The sequence below is a fragment of the Phalangium opilio genome, unplaced genomic scaffold (genome assembly GCF_054372755.1).
Source record: "Phalangium opilio isolate 3A_F unplaced genomic scaffold, DU_Popi_V2 ptg000089l_1, whole genome shotgun sequence".
NCBI lineage: Eukaryota > Metazoa > Arthropoda > Arachnida > Opiliones > Phalangiidae > Phalangium > Phalangium opilio.
The window spans coordinates 2042038-2068696 of NW_028324194.1; the positions used below are offsets into that span (position 1 = coordinate 2042038).

At 45.3% G+C, this 26659-nt stretch overlaps 43 non-coding genes across 43 annotated transcripts; all 43 read left to right on the forward strand.

Annotated features, from left to right (window-relative positions):
- Window positions 1-40: 40 nt before the first annotated feature.
- Window positions 41-122, forward strand: TRNAS-GCU (transfer RNA serine (anticodon GCU)). Its single transcript has one exon. It is a non-coding gene; the product is annotated as a tRNA-Ser (tRNA).
- A 205-nt stretch (window positions 123-327) lies between these two features.
- Window positions 328-409, forward strand: TRNAS-GCU (transfer RNA serine (anticodon GCU)). The gene has a single exon. It is a non-coding gene; the product is annotated as a tRNA-Ser (tRNA).
- A 763-nt stretch (window positions 410-1172) lies between these two features.
- Window positions 1173-1254, forward strand: TRNAS-GCU (transfer RNA serine (anticodon GCU)). Its single transcript has one exon. It is a non-coding gene; the product is annotated as a tRNA-Ser (tRNA).
- Window positions 1255-1459: 205 nt separating this feature from the next.
- Window positions 1460-1541, forward strand: TRNAS-GCU (transfer RNA serine (anticodon GCU)). The gene has a single exon. It is a non-coding gene; the product is annotated as a tRNA-Ser (tRNA).
- A 205-nt stretch (window positions 1542-1746) lies between these two features.
- Window positions 1747-1828, forward strand: TRNAS-GCU (transfer RNA serine (anticodon GCU)). The gene has a single exon. It is a non-coding gene; the product is annotated as a tRNA-Ser (tRNA).
- Window positions 1829-2876: 1048 nt separating this feature from the next.
- Window positions 2877-2958, forward strand: TRNAS-GCU (transfer RNA serine (anticodon GCU)). Its single transcript has one exon. It is a non-coding gene; the product is annotated as a tRNA-Ser (tRNA).
- Window positions 2959-3163: 205 nt separating this feature from the next.
- Window positions 3164-3245, forward strand: TRNAS-GCU (transfer RNA serine (anticodon GCU)). The gene has a single exon. It is a non-coding gene; the product is annotated as a tRNA-Ser (tRNA).
- Window positions 3246-3450: 205 nt separating this feature from the next.
- Window positions 3451-3532, forward strand: TRNAS-GCU (transfer RNA serine (anticodon GCU)). Its single transcript has one exon. It is a non-coding gene; the product is annotated as a tRNA-Ser (tRNA).
- A 61-nt stretch (window positions 3533-3593) lies between these two features.
- On the forward strand, window positions 3594-3675 carry TRNAS-GCU (transfer RNA serine (anticodon GCU)). The gene has a single exon. It is a non-coding gene; the product is annotated as a tRNA-Ser (tRNA).
- A 905-nt stretch (window positions 3676-4580) lies between these two features.
- On the forward strand, window positions 4581-4662 carry TRNAS-GCU (transfer RNA serine (anticodon GCU)). The gene has a single exon. It is a non-coding gene; the product is annotated as a tRNA-Ser (tRNA).
- Window positions 4663-4867: 205 nt separating this feature from the next.
- Window positions 4868-4949, forward strand: TRNAS-GCU (transfer RNA serine (anticodon GCU)). Its single transcript has one exon. It is a non-coding gene; the product is annotated as a tRNA-Ser (tRNA).
- A 205-nt stretch (window positions 4950-5154) lies between these two features.
- TRNAS-GCU (transfer RNA serine (anticodon GCU)) lies at window positions 5155-5236 on the forward strand. The gene has a single exon. It is a non-coding gene; the product is annotated as a tRNA-Ser (tRNA).
- Window positions 5237-5998: 762 nt separating this feature from the next.
- On the forward strand, window positions 5999-6080 carry TRNAS-GCU (transfer RNA serine (anticodon GCU)). Its single transcript has one exon. It is a non-coding gene; the product is annotated as a tRNA-Ser (tRNA).
- Window positions 6081-6285: 205 nt separating this feature from the next.
- TRNAS-GCU (transfer RNA serine (anticodon GCU)) lies at window positions 6286-6367 on the forward strand. Its single transcript has one exon. It is a non-coding gene; the product is annotated as a tRNA-Ser (tRNA).
- A 57-nt stretch (window positions 6368-6424) lies between these two features.
- Window positions 6425-6510, forward strand: TRNAS-GCU (transfer RNA serine (anticodon GCU)). Its single transcript has one exon. It is a non-coding gene; the product is annotated as a tRNA-Ser (tRNA).
- A 626-nt stretch (window positions 6511-7136) lies between these two features.
- On the forward strand, window positions 7137-7218 carry TRNAS-GCU (transfer RNA serine (anticodon GCU)). The gene has a single exon. It is a non-coding gene; the product is annotated as a tRNA-Ser (tRNA).
- Window positions 7219-7423: 205 nt separating this feature from the next.
- Window positions 7424-7505, forward strand: TRNAS-GCU (transfer RNA serine (anticodon GCU)). Its single transcript has one exon. It is a non-coding gene; the product is annotated as a tRNA-Ser (tRNA).
- Window positions 7506-8412: 907 nt separating this feature from the next.
- On the forward strand, window positions 8413-8494 carry TRNAS-GCU (transfer RNA serine (anticodon GCU)). Its single transcript has one exon. It is a non-coding gene; the product is annotated as a tRNA-Ser (tRNA).
- A 627-nt stretch (window positions 8495-9121) lies between these two features.
- Window positions 9122-9203, forward strand: TRNAS-GCU (transfer RNA serine (anticodon GCU)). Its single transcript has one exon. It is a non-coding gene; the product is annotated as a tRNA-Ser (tRNA).
- A 484-nt stretch (window positions 9204-9687) lies between these two features.
- TRNAS-GCU (transfer RNA serine (anticodon GCU)) lies at window positions 9688-9769 on the forward strand. The gene has a single exon. It is a non-coding gene; the product is annotated as a tRNA-Ser (tRNA).
- Window positions 9770-10396: 627 nt separating this feature from the next.
- TRNAS-GCU (transfer RNA serine (anticodon GCU)) lies at window positions 10397-10478 on the forward strand. The gene has a single exon. It is a non-coding gene; the product is annotated as a tRNA-Ser (tRNA).
- A 1042-nt stretch (window positions 10479-11520) lies between these two features.
- Window positions 11521-11602, forward strand: TRNAS-GCU (transfer RNA serine (anticodon GCU)). Its single transcript has one exon. It is a non-coding gene; the product is annotated as a tRNA-Ser (tRNA).
- Window positions 11603-12644: 1042 nt separating this feature from the next.
- Window positions 12645-12726, forward strand: TRNAS-GCU (transfer RNA serine (anticodon GCU)). The gene has a single exon. It is a non-coding gene; the product is annotated as a tRNA-Ser (tRNA).
- A 61-nt stretch (window positions 12727-12787) lies between these two features.
- On the forward strand, window positions 12788-12869 carry TRNAS-GCU (transfer RNA serine (anticodon GCU)). Its single transcript has one exon. It is a non-coding gene; the product is annotated as a tRNA-Ser (tRNA).
- Window positions 12870-13339: 470 nt separating this feature from the next.
- On the forward strand, window positions 13340-13421 carry TRNAS-GCU (transfer RNA serine (anticodon GCU)). The gene has a single exon. It is a non-coding gene; the product is annotated as a tRNA-Ser (tRNA).
- A 763-nt stretch (window positions 13422-14184) lies between these two features.
- Window positions 14185-14266, forward strand: TRNAS-GCU (transfer RNA serine (anticodon GCU)). Its single transcript has one exon. It is a non-coding gene; the product is annotated as a tRNA-Ser (tRNA).
- A 763-nt stretch (window positions 14267-15029) lies between these two features.
- Window positions 15030-15111, forward strand: TRNAS-GCU (transfer RNA serine (anticodon GCU)). The gene has a single exon. It is a non-coding gene; the product is annotated as a tRNA-Ser (tRNA).
- Window positions 15112-15452: 341 nt separating this feature from the next.
- TRNAS-GCU (transfer RNA serine (anticodon GCU)) lies at window positions 15453-15534 on the forward strand. The gene has a single exon. It is a non-coding gene; the product is annotated as a tRNA-Ser (tRNA).
- A 205-nt stretch (window positions 15535-15739) lies between these two features.
- TRNAS-GCU (transfer RNA serine (anticodon GCU)) lies at window positions 15740-15821 on the forward strand. The gene has a single exon. It is a non-coding gene; the product is annotated as a tRNA-Ser (tRNA).
- Window positions 15822-16026: 205 nt separating this feature from the next.
- TRNAS-GCU (transfer RNA serine (anticodon GCU)) lies at window positions 16027-16108 on the forward strand. Its single transcript has one exon. It is a non-coding gene; the product is annotated as a tRNA-Ser (tRNA).
- A 62-nt stretch (window positions 16109-16170) lies between these two features.
- TRNAS-GCU (transfer RNA serine (anticodon GCU)) lies at window positions 16171-16252 on the forward strand. Its single transcript has one exon. It is a non-coding gene; the product is annotated as a tRNA-Ser (tRNA).
- A 348-nt stretch (window positions 16253-16600) lies between these two features.
- TRNAS-GCU (transfer RNA serine (anticodon GCU)) lies at window positions 16601-16682 on the forward strand. The gene has a single exon. It is a non-coding gene; the product is annotated as a tRNA-Ser (tRNA).
- Window positions 16683-17164: 482 nt separating this feature from the next.
- TRNAS-GCU (transfer RNA serine (anticodon GCU)) lies at window positions 17165-17246 on the forward strand. Its single transcript has one exon. It is a non-coding gene; the product is annotated as a tRNA-Ser (tRNA).
- Window positions 17247-17594: 348 nt separating this feature from the next.
- TRNAS-GCU (transfer RNA serine (anticodon GCU)) lies at window positions 17595-17676 on the forward strand. The gene has a single exon. It is a non-coding gene; the product is annotated as a tRNA-Ser (tRNA).
- Window positions 17677-18857: 1181 nt separating this feature from the next.
- TRNAS-GCU (transfer RNA serine (anticodon GCU)) lies at window positions 18858-18939 on the forward strand. The gene has a single exon. It is a non-coding gene; the product is annotated as a tRNA-Ser (tRNA).
- Window positions 18940-19838: 899 nt separating this feature from the next.
- TRNAS-GCU (transfer RNA serine (anticodon GCU)) lies at window positions 19839-19920 on the forward strand. Its single transcript has one exon. It is a non-coding gene; the product is annotated as a tRNA-Ser (tRNA).
- A 764-nt stretch (window positions 19921-20684) lies between these two features.
- Window positions 20685-20766, forward strand: TRNAS-GCU (transfer RNA serine (anticodon GCU)). Its single transcript has one exon. It is a non-coding gene; the product is annotated as a tRNA-Ser (tRNA).
- Window positions 20767-21393: 627 nt separating this feature from the next.
- On the forward strand, window positions 21394-21475 carry TRNAS-GCU (transfer RNA serine (anticodon GCU)). Its single transcript has one exon. It is a non-coding gene; the product is annotated as a tRNA-Ser (tRNA).
- Window positions 21476-22374: 899 nt separating this feature from the next.
- On the forward strand, window positions 22375-22456 carry TRNAS-GCU (transfer RNA serine (anticodon GCU)). The gene has a single exon. It is a non-coding gene; the product is annotated as a tRNA-Ser (tRNA).
- Window positions 22457-24185: 1729 nt separating this feature from the next.
- On the forward strand, window positions 24186-24267 carry TRNAS-GCU (transfer RNA serine (anticodon GCU)). The gene has a single exon. It is a non-coding gene; the product is annotated as a tRNA-Ser (tRNA).
- Window positions 24268-25030: 763 nt separating this feature from the next.
- TRNAS-GCU (transfer RNA serine (anticodon GCU)) lies at window positions 25031-25112 on the forward strand. The gene has a single exon. It is a non-coding gene; the product is annotated as a tRNA-Ser (tRNA).
- Window positions 25113-25596: 484 nt separating this feature from the next.
- Window positions 25597-25678, forward strand: TRNAS-GCU (transfer RNA serine (anticodon GCU)). The gene has a single exon. It is a non-coding gene; the product is annotated as a tRNA-Ser (tRNA).
- Window positions 25679-26162: 484 nt separating this feature from the next.
- Window positions 26163-26244, forward strand: TRNAS-GCU (transfer RNA serine (anticodon GCU)). The gene has a single exon. It is a non-coding gene; the product is annotated as a tRNA-Ser (tRNA).
- Window positions 26245-26659: the final 415 nt, after the last annotated feature.

The following is a 26659-nucleotide window of genomic DNA, read 5'->3' on the forward strand; positions in this document are numbered from 1 at the left end:
ACAAATTCAGGCAAAATAATTAAACCAGTTTTAAATCAAGGACGGGGTGGCCGAGTGATAAAGGCGATGGACTGCTAATCCATTGGGCTCTGCCCGCGCGAGTTCGAATCTCGCCTCCGTCGTTTTATCCGTTTTGTTTTGAACACAAATGCTGTCAAAATGATTTAACTCGTTTTAATATCGGAAGGGATGGCCGAGTGGTTAAGGCGATGGATTGCTAATACATTGGGCCCTAAACACGCGAGTTCGAATCTCGCCTCCGTCGTTTTAACCGGATTGTTTTAATCACAAATTCAGGCAAAATAATTAATCCAGTTTTAAATCAAGGACGGGGTGGCCGAGTTGTTAAGGCGATGGACTGCTAATCCATTGGGCTCTGCCCGCGCGAGTTCGAATCTCGCCTCCGTCGTTTTGTCCGTTTTGTTTTGAACACAAATGCAGTCAAAATGATTAAACTCGGTTAAATCTAGGATGGGATGGACGAGTGGTTAAGGCGATGGACTGCTAATTCATTGGGCCCTAAACACGCGAGTTCGAATCTCGCCTCCGTCGTTTTAACCGGATTGTTTTAATCACAAATTCAGGCAAAATAATTAAACCAGTTTTAAATCGAGGACAGGATGGTTAAGGCGATGGACTGCTAATCCATTGGGCTCTACCCGCGCGAGTTCGAATCTCGCCTCCGTCGTTTTATCCGTTTTGTTTTGAACACAAATGCAGTCAAAATGATTAAACTCGGTTAAATCTAGGATGGGATGGACGAGTGGTTAAGGCGATGGATTGCTAATACATTGGGCCCTAAACACGCGAGTTCGAATCTCGCCTCCGTCGTTTTAACCGGATTGTTTTTATCACAAATTCAGGCAAAATAATTGAACCAGTTTTAAATCGAGGACAGGGTGGTTAAGGCGATGGACTGCTAATCCATTGGGCTCTGCCCGCGCGAGTTCGAATCTCGCCTCCGTCGTTTTATCCGTTTTGTTTTGAACACAAATGCAGTCAAAATGACTTAACTCCTTTAAATCCCGGAAGGGATGGCCGAGTGGTTAAGGCGATGGATTGCTAATACATTGGGCCCTAAACACGCGAGTTCGAATCTCGCCTCCGTCGTTTTAACCGGATTGTTTTAATCACAAATTCAGGCAAAATAATTAAACCAGTTTTAAATCAAGGACGGGGTGGCCGAGTTGTTAAGGCGATGGACTGCTAATCCATTGGGCTCTGCCCGCGCGAGTTCGAATCTCGCCTCCGTCGTTTTATCCGTTTTGTTTCGAACACAAATGCAGTCAAAATGATTTAACTCGTTTTAATATCGGAAGGGATGGCAGAGTTGTTGAGGCGATGGATTGCTAATACATTGGGCTCTAAACACGCGAGTTCGAATCTCGCCTCCGTCGTTTTAACCGGATTGTTTTAATCACAAATTCAGGCAAAATAATTAAACCAGTTTTAAATCAAGGACGGGGTGGCCGAGTGGTTAAGGCGATGGACTGCTAATCCATTGGGCTCTGCCCGCGCGAGTTCGAATCTCGCCTCCGTCGTTTTATCCGTTTTGTTTTGAACACAAATGCAGTCAAAATGATTTAACTCGTTTTAATATCGGAAGGGATGGCACAGTTGTTCAGGCGATGGATTGCTAATACATTGAGCCCTAAACACGCGAGTTCGAATCTCGCCTACGTCGTTTTAACCGGATTGTTTTAATCACAAATTCAGGCAAAATAATTAAACCAGTTTTAAATCGAGGACGGGGTGGCCGAGTGGTTAAGGCGATGGACTGCTAATCCATTGGGCTCTGCCCGCGCGAGTTCGAATCTCGCCTCCGTCGTTTTATCCGTTTTGTTTTGAACACAAATGCAGTCAAAATGATTTAACTCCCTTACACCGCGGAAGGGATGGCCGAGTGGTTAAGGCGATGGACTGCTAATCCATTGGGCTCTGCCCGCGCGGGAAAAAATCTCGCCTCCGTCGTTTTTTTCGTTTTGTTTTGAACACAAATGCAAGCAAAATGATTAAACTCGGTTAAATGGAGGATGGGACGGCCGAGTGGTTATGCGATGGACTGCTAATCCATTGGACTCTAAACACGCGAGTTCGAATCTCGCCTCCGTCGTTTTATCCGTTTTGTTTTGAACACAATTGCAGTCAAAATGATTTAACTCGTTTTAATATCGGAATGGATGGCCGAGTGGTTAAGGCGATGGATTGCTAATACATTGGGCCCTAAACACGCGAGTTCGAATCTCGCCTCCGTCGTTTTAACCGGATTGTTTTAATCACAAATTCAGGCAAAATAATTAAACCAGTTTTAAATCGAGGACAGGATGGTTAAGGCGTTGGACTGCTAATCCCTTGGGCTCTGCCCGCGCGAGTTCGAATCTCGCCTCCGTCGTTTTATCCGTTTTGTTTCGAACACAAATGCAGTCAAAATGATTTAACTCCTTTAAATCCCGGAAGGGATGGCCGAGTGGTTAAGGCGATGGAATGCTGATACATTGGGCCCTAAACACGCGATGTCGAATCTCGCCTCCGTCGTTTTAACCGGATTGTTTTAATCACAAATTCAGGCAAAATAATTAAACCAGTTTTAAATCAAGGACGGGGTGGTTAAGGCGATGGACTGCTATTCCACTGGGCTCTGCCCGCGCGAGTTCGAATCTCACCTCCGTCGTTTTATCCGTTTTGTTTTGAACACAAATGCAGCCAAAATGATTAAACTCGTTTGAATCGCGGAAGGGATTTCCGAGTGGTTAAGGCGATGGTTTTCTGATCCATTGGGCTCTTAACACGCGAGTTCGAATCTCGCCTACGTCGTTTTAACCGGATTGTTTTAATCACAAATTCAGGCAAAAAAATTAAATCAGTTTTAAATCGAGGATGGGGTGGCCGAGTGGTTAAGGCGATGGACTGCTAATCCATTGGGCTCTACCCGCGCGAGTTCGAATCTCGCCTCCGTCGTTTTATCCGTTTTGTTTTGAACACAAATGCAGTCAAAATGATTTAACTCGTTTTAATATCGGAAGGGATGGCAGAGTTGTTGAGGCGATGGATTGCTAATACATTGGGCCCTAAACACGCGAGTTCGAATCTCGCCTCCGTCGTTTTAACCGGATTGTTTTAATCACAAATTCAGGCAAAATAATTAAACCAGTTTTAAATCAAGGACGGGGTGGCCGAGTGGTTAAGGCGATGGACTGCTAATCCATTGGGCTCTGCCCGTGCGAGTTCGAATCTCGCCTCCGTCGTTTTATCCGTTTTGTTTTGAACACAAATGCAGTCAAAATGATTTAACTCGTTTTAATATCGGAAGGGATGGCACAGTTGTTCAGGCGATGGATTGCTAATACATTGAGCCCTAAACACGCGAGTTCGAATCTCGCCTACGTCGTTTTAACCGGATTGTTTTAATCACAAATTCAGGCAAAATAATTAAACCAGTTTTAAATCGAGGACGGGGTGGCCGAGTGGTTAAGGCGATGGACTGCTAATCCATTGGGCTCTGCCCGCGCGAGTTCGAATCTCGCCTCCGTCGTTTTATCCGTTTTGTTTTGAACACAAATGCAGTCAAAATGATTTAACTCCCTTACACCGCGGAAGGGATGGCCGAGTGGTTAAGGCGATGGACTGCTAATCCATTGGGCTCTGCCCGCGCGGGTTAAAATCTCGCCTCCGTCGTTTTTTTCGTTTTGTTTTGAACACAAATGCAAGCAAAATGATTAAACTCGGTTAAATGGAGGATGGGACGGCCGAGTGGTTATGCGATGGACTGCTAATCCATTGGGCTCTAAACACGCGAGTTCGAATCTCGCCTCCGTCGTTTTATCCGTTTTGTTTTGAACACAATTGCAGTCAAAATGATTTAACTCGTTTTAATATCGGAATGGATGGCCGAGTGGTTAAGGCGATGGATTGCTAATACATTGGGCCCTAAACACGCGAGTTCGAATCTCGCCTCCGTCGTTTTAACCGGATTGTTTTAATCACAAATTCAGGCAAAATAATTAAACCAGTTTTAAATCGAGGACAGGATGGTTAAGGCGTTGGACTGCTAATCCCTTGGGCTCTGCCCGCGCGAGTTCGAATCTCGCCTCCGTCGTTTTATCCGTTTTGTTTCGAACACAAATGCAGTCAAAATGATTTAACTCCTTTAAATCCCGGAAGGGATGGCCGAGTGGTTAAGGCGATGGAATGCTGATACATTGGGCCCTAAACACGCGATGTCGAATCTCGCCTCCGTCGTTTTAACCGGATTGTTTTAATCACAAATTCAGGCAAAATAATTAAACCAGTTTTAAATCGAGGACGGGGTGGTTAAGGCGATGGACTGCTATTCCACTGGGCTCTGCCCGCGCGAGTTCGAATCTCACCTCCGTCGTTTTATCCGTTTTGTTTTGAACACAAATGCAGCCAAAATGATTAAACTCGTTTGAATCGCGGAAGGGATTTCCGAGTGGTTAAGGCGATGGTTTTCTGATCCATTGGGCTCTTAACACGCGAGTTCGAATCTCGCCTACGTCGTTTTAACCGGATTGTTTTAATCACAAATTCAGGCAAAAAAATTAAATCAGTTTTAAATCGAGGATGGGGTGGCCGAGTGGTTAAGGCGATGGACTGCTAATCCATTGGGCTCTACCCGCGCGAGTTCGAATCTCGCCTCCGTCGTTTTATCCGTTTTGTTTTGAACACAAATGCAGTCAAAATGATTTAACTCGTTTTAATATCGGAAGGGATGGCAGAGTTGTTGAGGCGATGGATTGCTAATACATTGGGCCCTAAACACGCGAGTTCGAATCTCGCCTCCGTCGTTTTAACCGGATTGTTTTAATCACAAATTCAGGCAAAATAATTAAACCAGTTTTAAATCAAGGACAGGGTGGCCGAGTGGTTAAGGCGATGGACTGCTAATCCATTGGGCTCTGCCCGCGCGAGTTCGAATCTCGCCTCCGTCGTTTTATCCGTTTTGTTTTGAACACAAATGCAGTCAAAATGATTTAACTCGTTTTAATATCGGAAAGGATGGCACAGTTGTTCAGGCGATGGATTGCTAATACATTGAGCCCTAAACACGCGAGTTCGAATCTCGCCTACGTCGTTTTAACCGGATTGTTTTAATCACAAATTCAGGCAAAATAATTAAACCAGTTTTAAATCGAGGACGGGGTGGCCGAGTGGTTAAGGCGATGGACTGCTAATCCATTGGGCTCTGCCCGCGCGAGTTCGAATCTCGCCTCCGTCTTTTTATCCGTTTTGTTTTGAACACAAATGCAGTCAAAATGATTTAACTCCCTTACACCGCGGAAGGGATGGCCGAGTGGTTATGCGATGGACTGCTAATCCATTGGGCTCTAAACACGCGAGTTCGAATCTCGCCTCCGTCGTTTTATCCGTTTTGTTTTGAACACAATTGCAGTCAAAATGATTTAACTCGTTTTAATATCGGAATGGATGGCCGAGTGGTTAAGGCGATGGATTGCTAATACATTGGGCCCTAAACACGCGAGTTCGAATCTCGCCTCCGTCGTTTTAACCGGATTGTTTTAATCACAAATTCAGGCAAAATAATTAAACCAGTTTTAAATCGAGGACAGGGTGGTTAAGGCGATGGACAGCTAATCCACTGGGCTCTGCCCGCGCAAGTTCGAATCTCGCCTCCGTCGTTTTAACCGGATTGTTTTAATCACAAATTCAGGCAAAATAATTAAACCAGTTTTAAATCGAGGACAGGGTGGTTAAGGCGATGGACTTCTAATCCATTGTGCTCTGCCCGCGCGAGTTCGAATCTCGCCTCCGTCGTTTTATCCGTTTTGTTTTGAACACAAATGCAGTCAAAATTATTTAACTCCTTTAAATCGCGGAAGGGATTGCCGAGTGGTTAAGGCGATGGAATGCTGATACATTGGGCTCCAAACACGCGAGTTCGAATCTCGCCTACATCGTTTTAACCGGATTGTTTTAATCACAAATTCAGGCAAAATAATTAAACCAGTTTTAAATCAAGGACGGGGTGGCCGAGTGGTTAAGGCGATGGACTGCTAATCCATTGGGCTCTGCCCGCGCGAGTTCGAATCTCGCCTCCGTCGTTTTATCCGTTTTGTTTTGAACACAAATGCAGTCAAAATGATTTAACTCGTTTTAATATCGGAAGGGATGGCACAGTTGTTCAGGCGATGGATTGCTAATACATTGAGCCCTAAACACGCGAGTTCGAATCTCGCCTACGTCGTTTTAACCGGATTGTTTTAATCACAAATTCAGGTAAAATAATTAAACCAGTTTTAAATCGAGGACGGGGTGGCCGAGTGGTTAAGGCGATGGACTGCTAATCCATTGGGCTCTGCCCGCGCGAGTTCGAATCTCGCCTCCGTCGTTTTATCCGTTTTGTTTTGAACACAAATGCAGTCAAAATGATTTAACTCCCTTACAAGGCGGAAGGGATGGCCGAGTGGTTAAGGCGATGGACTGCTAATCCATTGGGCTCTGCCCGCGCGGGTTAAAATCTCGCCTCCGTCGTTTTTTTCGTTTTGTTTTGAACACAAATGCAAGCAAAATGATTAAACTCGGTTAAATGGAGGATGGGACGGCCGAGTGGTTATGCGATGGACTGCTAATCCATTGGGCTCTAAACACGCGAGTTCGAATCTCGCCTCCGTCGTTTTATCCGTTTTGTTTTGAACACAATTGCAGTCAAAATGATTTAACTCGTTTTAATATCGGAATGGATGGCCGAGTGGTTAAAGCGATGGATTGCTAATACATTGGGCCCTAAACACGCGAGTTCGAATCTCGCCTCCGTCGTTTTAACCGGATTGTTTTAATCACAAATTCAGGCAAAATAATTAAACCAGTTTTAAATCGAGGACAGGGTGGTTAAGGCGATGGACTTCTAATCCATTGTGCTCTGCCCGCGCGAGTTCGAATCTCGCCTCCGTCGTTTTATCCGTTTTGTTTTGAACACAAATGCAGTCAAAATTATTTAACTCCTTTAAATCGCGGAAGGGATTGCCGAGTGGTTAAGGCGATGGAATGCTGATACATTGGGCTCCAGACACGCGAGTTCGAATCTCGCCTACATCGTTTTAACCGGATTGTTTTAATCACAAATTCAGGCAAAATAATTAAACCAGTTTTAAATCAAGGGCGGGGTGGCCGAGTGGTTAAGGCGATGGACTGCTAATCCATTGGGCTCTGCCCGCGCGAGTTCGAATCTCGCCTCTGTCGTTATATCCGTTTTGTTTTGAACACAAATGCAGTCAAAATGATTTAACTCCCTTACACCGCGGAAGGGATGGCCGAGTGGTTAAGGCGATGGAATGCTGATACATTGGGCTCTAAACACGCGAGTTCGAGTCTCGCCTCCGTCGTTTTAACCGGATTGTTTTAATCACAAATTCAGTCAAAATAATTAAACCAGTGTTAAATCAAGGACGGGGTGGCCGAGTGGTTATGGCGATGGACTGCTAATCCATTGGGCTCTGCCCGCGCGAGTTCGAATCTCGCCTCCGTCGTTTTGTTCGTTTTGTTTTGAACACAAATGCAAGCAAAATGATTAAACTCGGTTAAATCGAGGATGGGACGGCCGAGTGGTTAAGGCGATGGATTGCTAATTCATTGGGCTCTAAACACGCGAGTTCGATTCTCGCCTCCGTCGTTTTAACCGGATTGTTTTAATCACAAATTCAGGCAAAATAATTAAACCAGTTTTAAATCGAGAACGGGGTGGTTAGGGCGAAGGACTGCTTTTCCATTGGGCTCTGCCCGCGCGAGTTCGAATCTCGCCTCCGTCGTTTAATCCGTTTTGTTTCGAACACAAATGCAGTCGAAATTATTTAAGTCCTTTAAATCCCAGGAAGGGATGGCCGAGTGGTTAAGGCGATGGAATGCTGATACATTGGGCTCTAAACACGCGAGTTCGAGTCTCGCCTCCGTCGTTTTATCCGTTTTGTTTCGAACACAAATGCAGTCAAAATGATTTAACTCCTTTAAATCCCGGAAGGGATGGCCGAGTGGTTAAGGCGATGGAATGCTGATACATTGGGCTCTAAACACGCGATTTCGAATCTCGCCTACGTCGTTTTATCCGTTTTGTTTTGAACACAAATGCAGTCAAAATGATTTAACTCCTTTAAATCCCGGAAGGGATGGCCGAGTGGTTAAGGCGATGGAATGCTGATACATTGGGCCCTAAACACGCGATTTCGAATCTCGCCTACGTCGTTTTAACCGGATTGTTTTAATCACAAATTCAGGCAAAATAATTAAACCAGTTTTAAATCGAGGACGGGGTGGTTAAGGCGAAGGACTGCTTTTCCATTGGGCTCTGCCCGCGCGAGTTCGAATCTCGCCTCCGTCGTTTTAGACGGATTGTTTTAATCACAAATTCAGGCAAAATAATTAAACCAGTTTTAAATCAAGGACGGGGTGGCCGAGTGGTTAAGGCGATGGACTGCTAATCCATTGGGCTCTGCCCGCGCAAGTTCGAATCTCGCCTCCGTCGTTTAATCCGTTTTGTTTCGAACACAAATGCAGTCAAAATGATTTAACTCCTTTAAATCCCGGAAGGGATGGCCGAGTGGTTAAGGCGATGGAATGCTGATACATTGGGCTCTAAACACGCGAGTTCGAGTCTCGCCTCCGTCGTTTTATCCGTTTTGTTTCGAACACAAATGCAGTCAAAATGATTTAACTCCTTTAAATCCCGGAAGCGATGGCCGAGTGGTTAAGGCGATGGAATGCTGATACATTGGGCCCTAAACACGCGATTTCGAATCTCGCCTACGTCGTTTTAACCGGATTGTTTTAATCACAAATTCAGGCAAAATAATTAAACCAGCTTTAAATCGAGGACGGGGTGGTTAAGGCGAAGGACTGCTATTCCATTGGGCTCTGCCCGCGCGAGTTCGAATCTCGCCTCCGTCGTTTTATCCGTTTTGTTTTGAACACAAATGCAGCCAAAATGATTAAACTCGTTTAAATCGCGGAAGGGATTTCCGAGTGGTTAAGGCGATGGATTGCTGATACATTGGGCTCTTAACACGCGAGTTCGGATCTCGCCTACGTCGTTTTAACCGGATTGTTTTAATCACAAATTCAGGCAAAATAATTAAACCAGTTTTAAATCGAGGACGGGGTATCCGAGTGGTTAAAGCGATGGACTGCTAATCCATTGGGCTCTGCCCGCGCGAGTTCGAATCTCGCCTCCGTCGTTTTATCCGTTTTGTTTTGAACACAAATGCAGTCAAAATGATTTAACTCCTTTAAATCCCGGAAGGGATGGCCGAGAGGTTAAGGCGATGGAATGCTGATACATTGGGCTCTAAACACGCGATTTCGAATCTCGCCTACGTCGTTTTATCCGTTTTGTTTTGAACACAAATGCAGTCAAAATGATTTAACTCCTTTAAATCCCGGAAGGGATGGCCGAGTGGTTAAGGCGATGGAATGCTGATACATTGGGCCCTAAACACGCGATTTCGAATCTCGCCTACGTCGTTTTAACCGGATTGTTTTAATCACAAATTCAGGCAAAATAATTAAACCAGTTTTAAATCGAGGACGGGGTGGTTAAGGCGAAGGACTGCTTTTCCATTGGGCTCTGCCCGCGCGAGTTCGAATCTCGCCTCCGTCGTTTTAGACGGATTGTTTTAATCACAAATTCAGGCAAAATAATTAAACCAGTTTTAAATCAAGGACGGGGTGGCCGAGTGGTTAAGGCGATGGACTGCTAATCCATTGGGCTCTGCCCGCGCAAGTTCGAATCTCGCCTCCGTCGTTTAATCCGTTTTGTTTCGAACACAAATGCAGTCAAAATGATTTAACTCCTTTAAATCCCGGAAGGGATGGCCGAGTGGTTAAGGCGATGGAATGCTGATACATTGGGCTCTAAACACGCGAGTTCGAGTCTCGCCTCCGTCGTTTTATCCGTTTTGTTTCGAACACAAATGCAGTCAAAATGATTTAACTCCTTTAAATCCCGGAAGCGATGGCCGAGTGGTTAAGGCGATGGAATGCTGATACATTGGGCCCTAAACACGCGATTTCGAATCTCGCCTACGTCGTTTTAACCGGATTGTTTTAATCACAAATTCAGGCAAAATAATTAAACCAGCTTTAAATCGAGGACGGGGTGGTTAAGGCGAAGGACTGCTATTCCATTGGGCTCTGCCCGCGCGAGTTCGAATCTCGCCTCCGTCGTTTTATCCGTTTTGTTTTGAACACAAATGCAGCCAAAATGATTAAACTCGTTTAAATCGCGGAAGGGATTTCCGAGTGGTTAAGGCGATGGATTGCTGATACATTGGGCTCTTAACACGCGAGTTCGGATCTCGCCTACGTCGTTTTAACCGGATTGTTTTAATCACAAATTCAGGCAAAATAATTAAACCAGTTTTAAATCGAGGACGGGGTATCCGAGTGGTTAAAGCGATGGACTGCTAATCCATTGGGCTCTGCCCGCGCGAGTTCGAATCTCGCCTCCGTCGTTTTATCCGTTTTGTTTTGAACACAAATGCAGTCAAAATGATTTAACTCCTTTAAATCCCGGAAGGGATGGCCGAGAGGTTAAGGCGATGGAATGCTGATACATTGGGCCCTAAACACGCGAGTTCGAATCTCGCCTCCGTCGTTTTAACCGGATTGTTTTAATCACAAATTCAGGCAAAATAATTAAACCAGTTTTAAATCGAGGACAGGGTGGTTAAGGCGATGGACAGCTAATCCATTGGGCTCTGCCCGCGCAAGTTCGAATCTCGCCTCCGTCGTTTTAACCGGATTGTTTTAATCACAAATTCAGGCAAAATAATTAAACCAGTTTTAAATCGAGGACAGGGTCGTTAAGGCGATGGACTGCTAATCCATTGGGCTCTGCCCGCGCGAGTTCGAATCTCGCCTCCGTCGTTTTATCCGTTTTGTTTCGAACACAAATGCAGTCAAAATGATTTAACTCCTTTAAATCCCGGAAGGGATGGCCGAGTGGTTAAGGCGATGGAATGCTGATACATTGGGCTCTAAACACTCGAGTTCGAATCTCGCCTCCGTCGTTTTATCCGTTTTGTTTCGAACACAAATGCAGTCAAAATGATTTAACTCCTTTAAATCCCGGAAGCGATGGCCGAGTGGTTAAGGCGATGGAATGCTGATACATTGGGCCTTAAACACGCGATTTCGAATCTCGCCTACGTCGATTTAACCGGATTGTTTTAATCACAAATTCAGGCAAAATAATTAAACCAGTTTTAAATCGAGGACGGGGTGGTTAAGGCGAAGGACTGCTATTCCATTGGGCTCTGCCCGCGCGAGTTCGAATCTCGCCTCCGTCGTTTTATCCGTTTTGTTTTGAACACAAATGCAGCCAAAATGATTAAACTCGTTTAAATCGCGGAAGGGATTTCCGAGTGGTTAAGGCGATGGATTGCTGATACATTGGGCTCTTAACACGCGAGTTCGGATTTCCCCTACGTCGTTTTAACCGGATTGTTTTAGTCACAAATTCAGGCAAAATAATTAAACCAGTTTTAAATCGAGGACGGGGTATCCGAGTGGTTAAAGCGATGGACTGCTAATCCATTGGGCTCTGCCCGCGCGAGTTCGAATCTCGCCTCCGTCGTTTTATCCGTTTTGTTTTGAACACAAATGCAGTCAAAATGATTTAACTCCTTTAAATCCCGGAAGGGATGGCCGAGAGGTTAAGGCGATGGAATGCTGATACATTGGGCCCTAAACACGCGAGTTCGAATCTCGCCTCCGTCGTTTTAACCGGATTGTTTTAATCACAAATTCAGGCAAAATAATTAAACCAGTTTTAAATCGAGGACAGGGTGGTTAAGGCGATGGACAGCTAATCCATTGGGCTCTGCCCGCGCAAGTTCGAATCTCGCCTCCGTCGTTTTAACCGGATTGTTTTAATCACAAATTCAGGCAAAATAATTAAACCAGTTTTAAATCGAGGACAGGGTCGTTAAGGCGATGGACTGCTAATCCATTGGGCTCTGCCCGCGCGAGTTCGAATCTCGCCTCCGTCGTTTTATCCGTTTTGTTTCGAACACAAATGCAGTCAAAATGATTTAACTCCTTTAAATCCCGGAAGGGATGGCCGAGTGGTTAAGGCGATGGAATGCTGATACATTGGGCTCTAAACACTCGAGTTCGAATCTCGCCTCCGTCGTTTTATCCGTTTTGTTTCGAACACAAATGCAGTCAAAATGATTTAACTCCTTTAAATCCCGGAAGCGATGGCCGAGTGGTTAAGGCGATGGAATGCTGATACATTGGGCCTTAAACACGCGATTTCGAATCTCGCCTACGTCGATTTAACCGGATTGTTTTAATCACAAATTCAGGCAAAATAATTAAACCAGTTTTAAATCGAGGACGGGGTGGTTAAGGCGAAGGACTGCTATTCCATTGGGCTCTGCCCGCGCGAGTTCGAATCTCGCCTCCGTCGTTTTATCCGTTTTGTTTTGAACACAAATGCCGCCAAAATGATTAAACTCGTTTAAATCGCGGAAGGGATTTCCGAGTGGTTAAGGCGATGGATTGCTGATACATTGGGCTCTTAACACGCGAGTTCGGATTTCGCCTACGTCGTTTTAACCGGATTGTTTTAGTCACAAATTCAGGCAAAATAATTAAACCAGTTTTAAATCGAGGACGGGGTATCCGAGTGGTTAAGGCGATGGACTGCTAATCCATTGGGCTCTGCCCGCGCGAGTTCGAATCTCGCCTCCGTCGTTTTAACCGTTTTGTTTTGAACACAAATGCAGTCAAAATGATTTAACTCCTTTAAATCCCGGAAGGGATGGCCGAGTGGTTAAGGCGATGGACTGCTAATCCATTGGGCTCTGAACGCGCGAGTTCGAATCTCGCCTCCGTCGTTTTATCCGTTTTGTTTCGAACACAAATGCAGTCAAAATGATTTAACTCCTTTAAATCCCGGAAGGGATGGCCGAGTGGTTAAGGCGATGGAATGCTGATACATTGGGCCCTGAATTCGCGATTTCGAATCTCGCCTACGTCGTTTTAACCGGATTGTTTTAATCACAAATTCAGGCAAAATAATTAAACCAGTTTTAAATCGAGGACGGGGTGGTTAAGGCGAAGGACTGCTATTCCATTGGGCTCTGCACGCGCGAGTTCGAATCTCGCCTCCGTCGTTTTGTTCGTTTTGTTTTGAACACAAATGCAAGCAAAATGATTAAACTCGGTTAAATCGAGGATGGGACGGCCGAGTGGTTAAGGCGATGGATTGCTAATTCATTGGGCTCTAAACACGCGAGTTCGAATCTCGCCTCCGTCGTTTTAATCACAAATTCAGGCAAAATAATTAAACCAGTTTTAAATCGAGGACGGGGTGGCCGAGTGGTTAAGGCGATGGACTGCTAATCCATTGGGCTCTGCCCGCGCAAGTTCGAATCTCGCCTCCGTCGTTTTAACCGGATTGTTTTAATCACAAATTCAGGCAAAATAATTAAACCAGTTTTAAATCGAGGACAGGGTGGTTAAGGCGATGGACTGCTATTCCATTGGGCTCTGCCCGCGCGAGTTCGAATCTCGCCTCCGTCGTATTATCCGTTTAGTTTTGAACACAAATGCAGTCAAAATGATTTAACTCCTTTAAATCCCGGAAGGGATGGACGAGTGGTTAAGGCGATGGACTGATAATCCATTGGGCTCTGAACGCGCGAGTTCGAATCTCGCCTCCGTCGTTTTATCCGTTTTGTTTCGAACACAAATGCAGTCAAAATGATTTAACTCCTTTAAATCCCGGAAGGGATGGCCGAGTGGTTAAGGCGATGGAATGCTGATACATTGGGCCCTGAATACGCGATTTCGAATCTCGCCTACGTCGTTTTAACCGGATGGTTTTAATCACAAATTCAGGCAAAATAATTAAACCAGTTTTAAATCGAGGACGGGGTGGTTAAGGCGAAGGACTGCTATTCCATTGGGCTCTGCACGCGCGAGTTCGAATCTCGCCTCCGTCGTTTTGTTCGTTTTGTTTTGAACACAAATGCAAGCAAAATGATTAAACTCGGTTAAATCGAGGATGGGACGGCCGAGTGGTTAAGGCGATGGATTGCTAATTCATTGGGCTCTAAACACGCGAGTTCGAATCTCGCCTCCGTCGTTTTAACCGGATTGTTTTAATCACAAATTCAGGCAAAATAATTAAACCAGTTTTAAATCGAGGACGGGGTGGCCGAGTGGTTAAGGCGATGGACTGCTAATCCATTGGGCTCTGCCCGCGCAAGTTCGAATCTCGCCTCCGTCGTTTTAACCGGATTGTTTTAATCACAAATTCAGGCAAAATAATTAAACCAGTTTTAAATCGAGGACAGGGTGGTTAAGGCGATGGACTGCTAATCCATTGGGCTCTGCCCGCGTGAGTTCGAATCTCGCCTCCGTCGTATTATCCGTTTAGTTTTGAACACAAATGCAGTCAAAATGATTTAACTCCTTTAAATCCCGGAAGGGATGGACGAGTGGTTAAGGCGATGGACTGCTAATCCATTGGGCTCTGAACGCGCGAGTTCGAATCTCGCCTCCGTCGTTTTATCCGTTTTGTTTCGAACACAAATGCAGTCAAAATGATTTAACTCCTTTAAATCCCGGAAGGGATGGCCGAGTGGTTAAGGCGATGGAATGCTGATACATTGGGCCCTGAATACGCGATTTCGAATCTCGCCTACGTCGTTTTAACCGGATTGTTTTAATCACAAATTCAGGCAAAATAATTAAACCAGTTTTAAATCGAGGACGGGGTGGTTAAGGCGAAGGACTGCTATTCCATTGGGCTCTGCACGCGCGAGTTCGAATCTCGCCTCCGTCGTTTTGTTCGTTTTGTTTTGAACACAAATGCAAGCAAAATGATTAAACTCGGTTAAATCGAGGATGGGACGGCCGAGTGGTTAAGGCGATGGATTGCTAATTTATTGGGCTCTAAACACGCGAGTTCGAATCTCGCCTCCGTCGTTTTAACCGGATTGTTTTAATCACAAATTCAGGCAAAATAATTAAACCAGTTTTAAATCGAGGACGGGGTGGCCGAGTGGTTAAGGCGATGGACTGCTAATCCATTGGGCTCTGCCCGCGCAAGTTCGAATCTCGCCTCCGTCGTTTTAACCGGATTGTTTTAATCACAAATTCAGGGAAAATAATTAAACCAGTTTTAAATCGAGGACAGGGTGGTTAAGGCGATGGACTGCTAATCCATTAGGCTCTGCCCTCGCGAGTTCGAATCTCGCCTCCGTCGTATTATCCGTTTAGTTTTGAACACAAATGCAGTCAAAATGATTTAACTCCTTTAAATCCCGGAAGGGATGGACGAGTGGTTAAGGCGATGGAATGCTGATACATTGGGCGCTAAACACGCGAGTTCGAATCTCGCCTCCGTCGTTTTAGACGGATTGTTTTAATCACAAATTCAGGCAAAATAATTAAACCAGTTTTAAATCAAGGACGGGGTGGCCGAGTGGTTAAGGCGATGGACTGCTAATCCATTGGGCTCTGCCCGCGCGAGTTCGAATCTCGCCTCCGTCGTTTAATCCGTTTTGTTTCGAACACAAATGCATTCAAAATGATTTAACTCCTTTAAATCCCGGAAGGGATGGCCGAGTGGTTAAGGCGATGGAATGCTGATACATTGGGCTCTAAACACGCGAGTTCGAGTCTCGCCTCCGTCGTTTTAACCGGATTGTTTTAATCACAAATTCAGTCAAAATAATTAAACCAGTGTTAAATCAAGGACGGGGTGGCCGAGTGGTTAAGGCGATGGACAGCTAATCCATTGGGCTCTGCCCGCGCGAGTTCGAATCTCGCCTCCGTCGTTTTGTTCGTTTTGTTTTGAACACAAATGCAAGCAAAATGATTAAACTCGGTTAAATCGCGGAAGGGATTTCCGAGTGGTTAAGGTTATGGATTGCTGATACATTGGGCTCTTAACACGCGAGTTCGGATCTCGCCTACGTCGTTTTAACGGGATTGTTTTAATCACAAATTCAGGCAAAATAATTAAACCAGTTTTAAATCGAGGACGGGGTATCCGAGTGGTTAAGGCGATGGACTGCTAATCCATTGGGCTCTGCCCGCGCGAGTTCGAATCTCGCCTACGTCGTTTTAACCGGATTGTTTTAATCACAAATTCAGGCAAAATAATTAAACCAGTGTTAAATCAAGGACGGGGTGGCCGAGTGGTTATGGCGATGGACTGCTAATCCATTGGGCTCTGCTCGCGCGAGTTCGAATCTCGCCTCCGTCGTTTTGTTCGTTTTGTTTTGAACACAAATGCAAGCAAAATGATTAAACTCGGTTAAATCGAGGATGGGACGGCCGAGAGGTTAAGGCGATGGATTGCTAATTCATTGGGCTCTAAACACGCGAGTTCGAATCTCGCCTCCGTCGTTTTATCCGTTTTGTTTTGAACACAATTGCAGTCAAAATGATTTAACTCGTTTTAATATCGGAAGGGATGGCCGAGTGGTTAAGGCGATGGATTGCTAATACATTGGGCCCTTAACACGCGGGTTCGAATCTCGCCTCCGTCGTTTTAACCGGATAGTTTTAATCACAAATTCAGGCAAAATAATTAAAGCAGTTCTAAATCGAGGACGGGGTGGCCGAGCGATTAAGGCGATGGACTGCTAATCCATTGGGCTCTGCCCGCGCGAGTTCGAATCTCGCCTGCGTTGTTTTATCCGTTTTTTTGAACACAATTGCAGTCAAAATGATTTAACTCGTTTTAATATCGGAATGGATGGCCGAGTGGTTAAGGCGATGGATTGGTAATACATTGGGCCCTAAACACGCGAGTTCGAATCTCGCCTCCGTCGTTTTAACCGGATTGTTTTAATCACAAATTCAGGCAAAATAATTAAACCAGTTTTAAATCGGGGACAGGGTGGTTAAGGCGATGGACTGCTAATCCATTGGGCTCTGCCCGCGCGAGTTCGAATCTCGCCTCCGTCGTTTTATCCGTTTGGTTTTGAACACAAATGCAGTCAAAATGATTTAACTCCTTTAAATCCCGGAAGGGATGGCCGAGTGGTTAAGGCGATGGAATGCTGATACATTGGGCGCTAAACACGCGAGTTCGAATCTCGCCTCCGTCGTTTTAGACGGATTGTTTTAATCACAAATTCAGGCAAAATAATTAAACCAGTTTTAAATCAAGGGCGGGGTGGCCGAGTGGTTAAGGCGATGGACTGCTAATCCATTGGGCTCTGCCCGCGCGAGTTCGAATCTCGCCTCCGTCGTTTTGTTCGTTTTGTTTTGAACACAAATGCAAGCAAAATGATTAAACTCGGTTAAATCGAGGATGGGACGGCCGAGAGGTTAAGGCGATGGATTGCTAATTCATCGGGCTCTAAACACGCGAGTTCGAATCTCGCCTCCGTCGTTTTATCCGTTTTGTTTTGAACACAATTGCAGTCAAAATGATTTAACTCGTTTTAATATCGGAAGGGATGGCCGAGTGGTTAAGGCGATGGATTGCTAATACATTGGGCCCTAAACACGCGGGTTCGAATCTCGCCTCCGTCGTTTTAACCGGATAGTTTTAATCACAAATTCAGGCAAAATAATTAAAGCAGTTCTAAATCGAGGACGGGGTGGCCGAGCGATTAAGGCGATGGACTGCTAATCCATTGGGCTCTGCCCGCGCGAGTTCGAATCTCGCCTGCGTTGTTTTATCCGTTTTTGTGAACACAATTGCAGTCAAAATGATTTAACTCGTTTTAATATCGGAATGGATGGCCGAGTGGTTAAGGCGATGGATTGGTAATACATTGGGCCCTAAACACGCGAGTTCGAATCTCGCCTCCGTCGTTTTAACCGGATTGTTTTAATCACAAATTCAGGCAAAATAATTAAACCAGTTTTAAATCGGGGACAGGGTGGTTAAGGCGATGGACTGCTAATCCATTGGGCTCTGCCCGCGCGAGTTCGAATCTCGCCTGCGTTGTTTTATCCGTTTTTTTGAACACAATTGCAGTCAAAATGATTTAACTCGTTTTAATATCGGAATGGATGGCCGAGTGGTTAAGGCGATGGATTGGTAATACATTGGGCCCTAAACACGCGAGTTCGAATCTCGCCTCCGTCGTTTTAACCGGATTGTTTTAATCACAAATTCAGGCAAAATAATTAAACCAGTTTTAAATCGGGGACAGGGTGGTTAAGGCGATGGACTGCTAATCCATTGGGCTCTGCCCGCGCGAGTTCGAATCTCGCCACCGTCGTTTTATCCGTTTTGTTTCGAACACAAATGCAGTCAAAATGATTTAACTCCTTTAAATCCCGGAAGGGATGGCCGAGTGGTTAAGGCGATGGAATGCTGATACTTTTGGCTCTAAACACGCGAGTTCGAATCTCGCCTCCGTCGTTTTATCCGTTTTGTTTTGAACACAAATGCAGCCAAAATGATTAAACTCCTTTAAATCCCGGAAGGGATGGCCGAGTGGTTAAGGCGATGGAATGCTGATACATTCGGCTCTAAACACGCGAGTTCGAATCTCGCCTCCGTCGTTTTAACCGGATTGTTTAAATCACAAATTCAGGCAAAATAATTGAACCAGTTTTAAATCGAGGACAGGGTGGTTAAGGCGATGGACTGCTAATCCATTGGGCTCTGCCTGCGGGAGTTCGAATCTCGCCTCCGTCGTTTTATCCGTTTTGTTTTGAACACAAATGCAGCCAAAATGATTTAACTCGCTTTAATATCGGAAGGGATGGCCGAGTGGTTAAGGCGATGGATTGCTGATACATTGGGCTCTTAACACGCGAGTTCGAATCTCGCCTACGTCGTTTTAACCGGAATGTTTTAATCACAAATTCAGGCAAAATAATTAAACCAGTTTTAAATCAAGGACGGGGTGGCCGAGTGGTTAAGGCGATAGACTGCTAATACATTGGGCTCTGCCTGCGCGAGTTCGAATCTCGCCCCCGTCGCTTTATCCGTTTTGTTTTGAACACAAATGCAGTCAAAACGATTTAACTCGCTTTAATATCGGAAGGGATGGCCGAGTTGTTAAGGCGATGGATTGCTAATACATTGGGCCCTAAACACGCGAGTTCGAATCTCGCCTCCGTCGTTTTAACCGGATTGTTTTAATCACAAATTCAGGCAAAATAATTAAACCAGTTTTAAATCGAGGACAGGATGGTTAAGGCGTTGGACTGCTAATCCATTGGGCTCTGCCCGCGCGAGTTCGAATCTCGCCTCCGTCGATTTAACCGGATTGTTTTGATCACAAATTCAGGCAAAATAATTGAACCAGTTTTAAATCGAGGACGGGGTGTTTAAGGCGATGGACTGCTATTCCATTGGGCTCTGCCCACGCGAGTTCGAATCTCGCCTCCGTCGTTTTATCCGTTTTGTTTTGAACACAAATGCAGCCAAAATGATTAAACTCGTTTAAATAGCGGAAGGGATTTCCGAGTGGTTAAGGCGATGGATTGCTGATACATTGGGCTCATAACACGCGAGTTCGAATCTCGCCTACGTCGTTTTAACCGGATTGTTTTAATCACAAATTCAGGCCAAATAATTGAACCAGTTTTAAATGGTGGACGGGGTGGTTAAGGCGATGGACTGCTATTCCATTGGGCTCTGCCCGCGCGAGTTCGAATCTCGCCTCCGTCGTTTTATCCGTTTTGTTTTGAACACAAATGCAGCCAAAATGATTAAACTCGCTTTAATATCGGAAGGGATGGCCGAGTGGTTAAGGCGATGGATTGCTGATACATTGGGCTCTTAACACGCGAGTTCGAATCTCGCCTACGTCGTTTTAACCGGATTGTTTTAATCACAAATTCAGGCAAAATAATTAAACCAGTTTTAAATCAAGGACGGGGTGGCCGAGTGGTTAAGGCGATAGACTGCTAATACATTGGGCTCTGCCCGCGCGAGTTCGAATCTCGCCTCCGTCGTTTTATCCGTTTTGTTTCGAACACATATGCAGTCAAATTGATTTAACTCCTTTATATCCCGGAAGGGATGGCCGAGTGGTTAAGGCGATGGAATGCTGATAAATTGGGCCCTAAACACGCGATTTCGAATCTCGCCTACGTCGTTTTAACCGGATTGTTTTAATCACAAATTCAGGCAAAATATTTAAACCAGTTTTAAATCGAGGACGGGGTGGTTGAGGCGAAGGACTGCTATTCCATTGGGCTCTGCCCGCGCGAGTTCGAATCTCGCCTCCGTCGTTTTATCCGTTTTGTTTTGAACACAAATGCAGCCAAAATGATTAAACTCGTTTAAATCGCGGAAGGGATTTCCGAGTGGTTAAGGCGATGGATTGCTGATACATTGGGCTCTTAACACGCGAGTTCGGATCTCGCCTACGTCGTTTTAACCAGATTGTTTTAATCACAAATTCAGGCAAAATAATTATAGCAGTTTTAAATCGAGGACGGGGTGGTTAAGGCGAAGGTCTGCTATTCCATTGGGCTCTGCCCGCGCGAGTTCGAATCTCGCCTCCGTCGTTTTATAGGTTTTGTTTTGAACACAAATGCAGCCAAAATGTTTAAACTCCTTTAAATCCCGGAAGGGATGGCCGAGTGGTTAAGGCGATGGAATGCTGATACATTCGGCTCTAAACACGCGAGTTCGAATCTCGCCTCCGTCGTTTTAGACGGATTGATTTAATCACAAATTACAGGCAAAATAATTAAACCAGTTTTAAATCAAGGACGGGGTGGCCGAGTGGTTAAGGCGATGGACTGCTAATCCATTGGGCCCTGCCCGCGCGAGTTCGAATCTCGCCACCGTCGTTTTATCCGTTTTGTTTCGAACACAAATGCAGTCAAAATGATTTAACTCCTTTAAATCCCGGAAGGGATGGCCGAGTGGTTAAGGCGATGGAATGCTGATACTTTTGGCTCTAAACACGCGAGTTCGAATCTCGCCTCCGTCGTTTTATCCGTTTTGTTTTAAACACAAATGCAGCCAAAATGATTAAACTCCTTTAAATCCCGGAAGGGATGGCCGAGTGGTTAAGGCGATGGAATGCTGATACATTCGGCTCTAAACACGCGAGTTCGAATCTCGCCTCCGTCGTTTTAACCGGATTGTTTTAATCACAAATTCAGGCAAAATAATTGAACCAGTTTTAAATCGAGGACAGGGTGGTTAAGGCGATGGACTGCTAATCCATTGGGCTCTGCCTGCGGGAGTTCGAATCTCGCCTCCGTCGTTTTATCCGTTTTGTTTTGAACACAAATGCAGCCAAAATGATTAAACTCGCTTTAATATCGGAAGGGATGGCCGAGTGGTTAAGGCGATGGATTGCTGATACATTGGGCTCTTAACACGCGAGTTCGAATCTCGCCTACGTCGTTTTAACCGGATTGTTTTAATCACAAATTCAGGCAAAATAATTAAACCAGTTTTAAATCAAGGACGGGGTGGCCGAGTGGTTAAGGCGATAGACTGCTAATACATTGGGCTCTGCCTGCGCGAGTTCGAATCTCGCCTCCGTCGCTTTATCCGTTTTGTTTTGAACACAAATGCAGTCAAAACGATTTAACTCGCTTTAATATCGGAAGGGATGGCCGAGTTGTTAAGGCGATGGATTGCTAATACATTGGGCCCTAAACACGCGAGTTCGAATCTCGCCTCCGTCGTTTTAACCGGATTGTTTTAATCACAAATTCAGGCAAAATAATTAAACCAGTTTTAAATTGAGGACAGGATGGTTAAGGCGTTGGACTGCTAATCCATTGGGCTCTGCCCGCGCGAGTTCGAATCTCGCCTCCGTCGATTTAACCGGATTGTTTTGATCACAAATTCAGGCAAAATAATTGAACCAGTTTTAAATCGAGGACGGGGTGGTTAAGGCGATGGACTGCTATTCCATTGGGCTCTGCCCACGCGAGTTCGAATCTCGCCTCCGTCGTTTTATCCGTTTTGTTTTGAACACAAATGCAGCCAAAATGATTAAACTCGTTTAAATAGCGGAAGGGATTTCCGAGTGGTTAAGGCGATGGTTTGCTGATACATTGGGCTCATAACACGCGAGTTCGAATCTCGCCTACGTCGTTTTAACCGGATTGTTTTAATCACAAATTCAGGCAAAATAATTGAACCAGTTTTAAATCGTGGACGGGGTGGTTAAGGCGATGGACTGCTATTCCATTGGGCTCTGCCCGCGCGAGTTCGAATCTCGCCTCCGTCGTTTTATCCGTTTTGTTTTGAACACAAATGCAGCCAAAATGATTAAACTCGCTTTAATATCGGAAGGGATGGCCGAGTGGTTAAGGCGATGGATTGCTGATACATTGGGCTCTTAACACGCGAGTTCGAATCTCGCCTACGTCGTTTTAACCGGATTGTTTTAATCACAAATTCAGGCAAAATAATTAAACCAGTTTTAAATCAAGGACGGGGTGGCCGAGTGGTTAAGGCGATAGACTGCTAATACATTGGGCTCTGCCTGCGCGAGTTCGAATCTCGCCTCCGTCGCTTTATCCGTTTTGTTTTGAACACAAATGCAGTCAAAACGATTTAACTCGCTTTAATATCGGAAGGGATGGCCGAGTTGTTAAGGCGATGGATTGCTAATACATTGGGCCCTAAACACGCGAGTTCGAATCTCGCCTCCGTCGTTTTAACCGGATTGTTTTAATCACAAATTCAGGCAAAATAATTAAACCAGTTTTAAATCGAGGACAGGATGGTTAAGGCGTTGGACTGCTAATCCATTTGGCTCTGCCCGCGCGAGTTCGAATCTCGCCTCCGTCGATTTAACCGGATTGTTTTGATCACAAATTCAGGCAAAATAATTGAACCAGTTTTAAATCGTGGACGGGGTGGTTAAGGCGATGGACTGCTATTCCATTGGGCTCTGCCCGCGCGAGTTCGAATCTCGCCTCCGTCGTTTTATCCGTTTTGTTTTGAACACAAATGCAGCCAAAATGATTAAACTCGTTTAAATAGCGGAAGGGATTTCCGAGTGGTTAAGGCGATGGATTGCTGATACATTGGGCTCTTAACACGCGAGTTCGAATCTCGCCTCCCTCGTTTTAACCGGATTGTTTTAATCAGAAATTCAGGCAAAATAATTAAACCAGTTTTAAATCGAGGACAGGATGGTTAAGGCGTTGGACTGCTAATCCATTGGGCTCTGCCCGCAAGAGTTCGAATCTCGCCTCCGTCGATTTAACCGGATTGTTTTAATCACAAATTCAGGCAAAATAATTGAACCAGTTTTAAATCGAGGACGGGGTGGTTAAGGCGATGGACTGCTATTCCATTGGGCTCTGCCCGCGCGAATTCGAATCTCGCCTCCGACGTTTTATCCGTTTTGTTTTGAACACAAATTTAGCCAAAATGATTAAACTCGTTTAAATAGCGGAAGGGATTTCCGAGTGGTTAAGGCGATGGATTGCTGATACATTGGGCTCATAACACGCGAGTTCGAATCTCGCCTACGTCGTTTTAACCGGATTGTTTTAATCACAAATTCAGGCAAAATAATTAAACCAGTTTTAAATCGAGGACAGGATGGTTAAGGCGTTGGACTGCTAATTCATTGGGCTCTGCCCGCGCGAGTTCGAATCTCGCCTCCGTCGTTTTAACCGGATTGTTTTAATCACAAATTCAGGCAAAATAATTTAACCAGTTTTAAATCGAGGACAGGGTGGTTAAGGCGATGGACTGCTAATCCATTGGGCTCTGCCCGCGCGGGTTCGAATCTCGCCTCCGTCGTTTTATCCGTTTTGTTTTGAACACAGATGCAGTCAAAATGATTTAACTCGTTTTAGTATCGGAAGGGATGGCCGAGTTGTTAAGGCGATGGATTGCTAATACATTGAGCCCTAAACACGCGAGTTCGAATCTCGCCTCCGTCGTTTTAACCGGATTGTTTTAATCACAAATTCAGGCAAAATATTTAAACCAGTTTTAAATCGAGGACAGGACGGTTAAGGCGTTGGACTGCTAATCCATTGGGCTCTGCCCGCGCGAGTTCGAATCTCGCCTCCGTCGTTTCATCCGTTTTGTTTCGAACACAAATGCAGTCAAAATGATTTAACTCCTTTAAATCCCGGAAGGGATGGCCGAGTGGTTAAGGCGATGGAATGCTGATACATTCGGCTCTAAACACGCGAGTTCGAATCTCGCCTCCGTCGTTTTAGACGGATTGTTTTAATCACAAATTCAGTTAAAATAATTAAACCAGTTTTAAATCAAGGACGAGGTGGCCGAGTGGTTAAGGCGATGGACTGCTAATCCATTGGGCTCAGCCCGCGCGAGTTCGAATCTCGCCTCCGTCGTTTTATCCGTTTTGTTTCGAACACAAATGCAGTCAAAATGATTTAACTCCTTTAAATCCCGGATGGGATGGCCGAGTGGTTAAGGCGAAGGAATGCTGATACTTTTGGCTCTAAACACGCGAGTTCGAATCTCGCCTCCGTCGTTTTAACCGGATTGTTTCAATCACAAATTCAGGCAAAATAATTGAACCAGTTTTAAATCGAGGACAGGTTGGTTAAGGCGATGGACTGCTAATCCATTGGGCTCTGCCCGCGGGAGTTCGAATCTCGCCTCCGTCGTTTTATCCGTTTTGTTTTGAACACAAATGCAGCCAAAATGATTTAACTCCTTTAAATCCCGGAAGGGATGGCCGAGTTGTTAAGGCGATGGATTGCTAATACATTGAGCCCTAAACACGCGAGTTCGAATCTCGCCTCCGTCGTTTTAACCGGATTGTTTTAATCACAAATTCAGGCAAAATAATTAAACCAGTTTTAAATCGAGGACAGGATGGTTAAGGCGTTGGACTGCTAATCCATTGGGCTCTGCCCGCGCGAGTTCGAATCTCGCCTCCGTCGTTTCATCCGTTTTGTTTCGAACACAAATGCAGTCAAAATGATTTAACTCCTTTAAATCCCGGAAGGGTTGGCCGAGTGGTTAAGGCGATGGAATGCTGATACATTCGGCTCTAAACACGCGAGTTCGAATCTCGCCTCCGTCGTTTTAGACGGATTGTTTTAATCACAAATTCAGTTAAAATAATTAAACCAGTTTTAAATCAAGGACGGGGTGGCCGAGTGGTTAAGGCGATGGACTGCTAATCCATTGGGCTCAGCCCGCGCGAGTTCGAATCTCGCCTCCGTCGTTTTATCCGTTTTGTTTCGAACACAAATGCAGTCAAAATGATTTAACTCCTTTAAATCCCGGATGGGATGGCCGAGTGGTTAAGGCGAAGGAATGCTGATACTTTTGGCTCTAAACACGCGAGTTCGAATCTCGCCTCCGTCGTTTTAACCGGATTGTTTCAATCACAAATTCAGGCAAAATAATTGAACCAGTTTTAAATCGAGGACAGGGTGGTTAAGGCGATGGACTGCTAATCCATTGGGCTCTGCCCGCGCGAGTTCGAATCTCGCCTCCGTCGTTTTATCCGTTTTGTTTTGAACACAAATGCAGTCAAAAAGATTTAACTCCTTTAAATCCCGGAAGGGTTGGCCGAGTGGTTAAGGCGATGGAATGCTGATACATTCGGCTCTAAACACGCGAGTTCGAATCTCGCCTCCGTCGTTTTAGACGGATTGTTTTAATCACAAATTCAGTTAAAATAATTAAACCAGTTTTAAATCAAGGACGGGGTGGCCGAGTGGTTAAGGCGATGGACTGCTAATCCATTGGGCTCAGCCCGCGCGAGTTCGAATCTCGCCTCCGTCGTTTTATCCGTTTTGTTTCGAACACAAATGCAGTCAAAATGATTTAACTCCTTTAAATTCCGGATGGGATGGCCGAGTGGTTAAGGCGAAGGAATGCTGATACTTTTGGCTCTAAACACGCGAGTTCGAATCTCGCCTCCGTCGTTTTAACCGGATTGTTTCAATCACAAATTCAGGCAAAATAATTGAACCAGTTTTAAATCGAGGACAGGGTGGTTAAGGCGATGGACTGCTAATCCATTGGGCTCTGCCCGCGCGAGTTCGAATCTCGCCTCCGTCGTTTTATCCGTTTTGTTTTGAACACAAATGCAGTCAAAAAGATTTAACTCCTTTAAATCCCGGAAGGGTTGGCCGAGTGGTTAAGGCGATGGAATGCTGATACATTCGGCTCTAAACACGCGAGTTCGAATCTCGCCTCCGTCGTTTTAGACGGATTGTTTTAATCACAAATTCAGTTAAAATAATTAAACCAGTTTTAAATCAAGGACGGGGTGGCCGAGTGGTTAAGGCGATGGACTGCTAATCCATTGGGCTCAGCCCGCGCGAGTTCGAATCTCGCCTCCGTCGTTTTATCCGTTTTGTTTCGAACACAAATGCAGTCAAAATGATTTAACTCCTTTAAATTCCGGATGGGATGGCCGAGTGGTTAAGGCGAAGGAATGCTGATACTTTTGGCTCTAAACACGCGAGTTCGAATCTCGCCTCCGTCGTTTTAACCGGATTGTTTCAATCACAAATTCAGGCAAAATAATTGAACCAGTTTTAAATCGAGGACAGGGTGGTTAAGGCGATGGACTGCTAATCCATTGGGCTCTGCCCGCGGGAGTTCGAATCTCGCCTCCGTCGTTTTATCCGTTTTGTTTTGAACACAAATGCAGCCAAAATGATTTAACTCCTTTAAATCCCGGAAGGGATGGCCGAGTTGTTAAGGCGATGGATTGCTAATACATTGAGCCCTAAACACGCGAGTTCGAATCTCGCC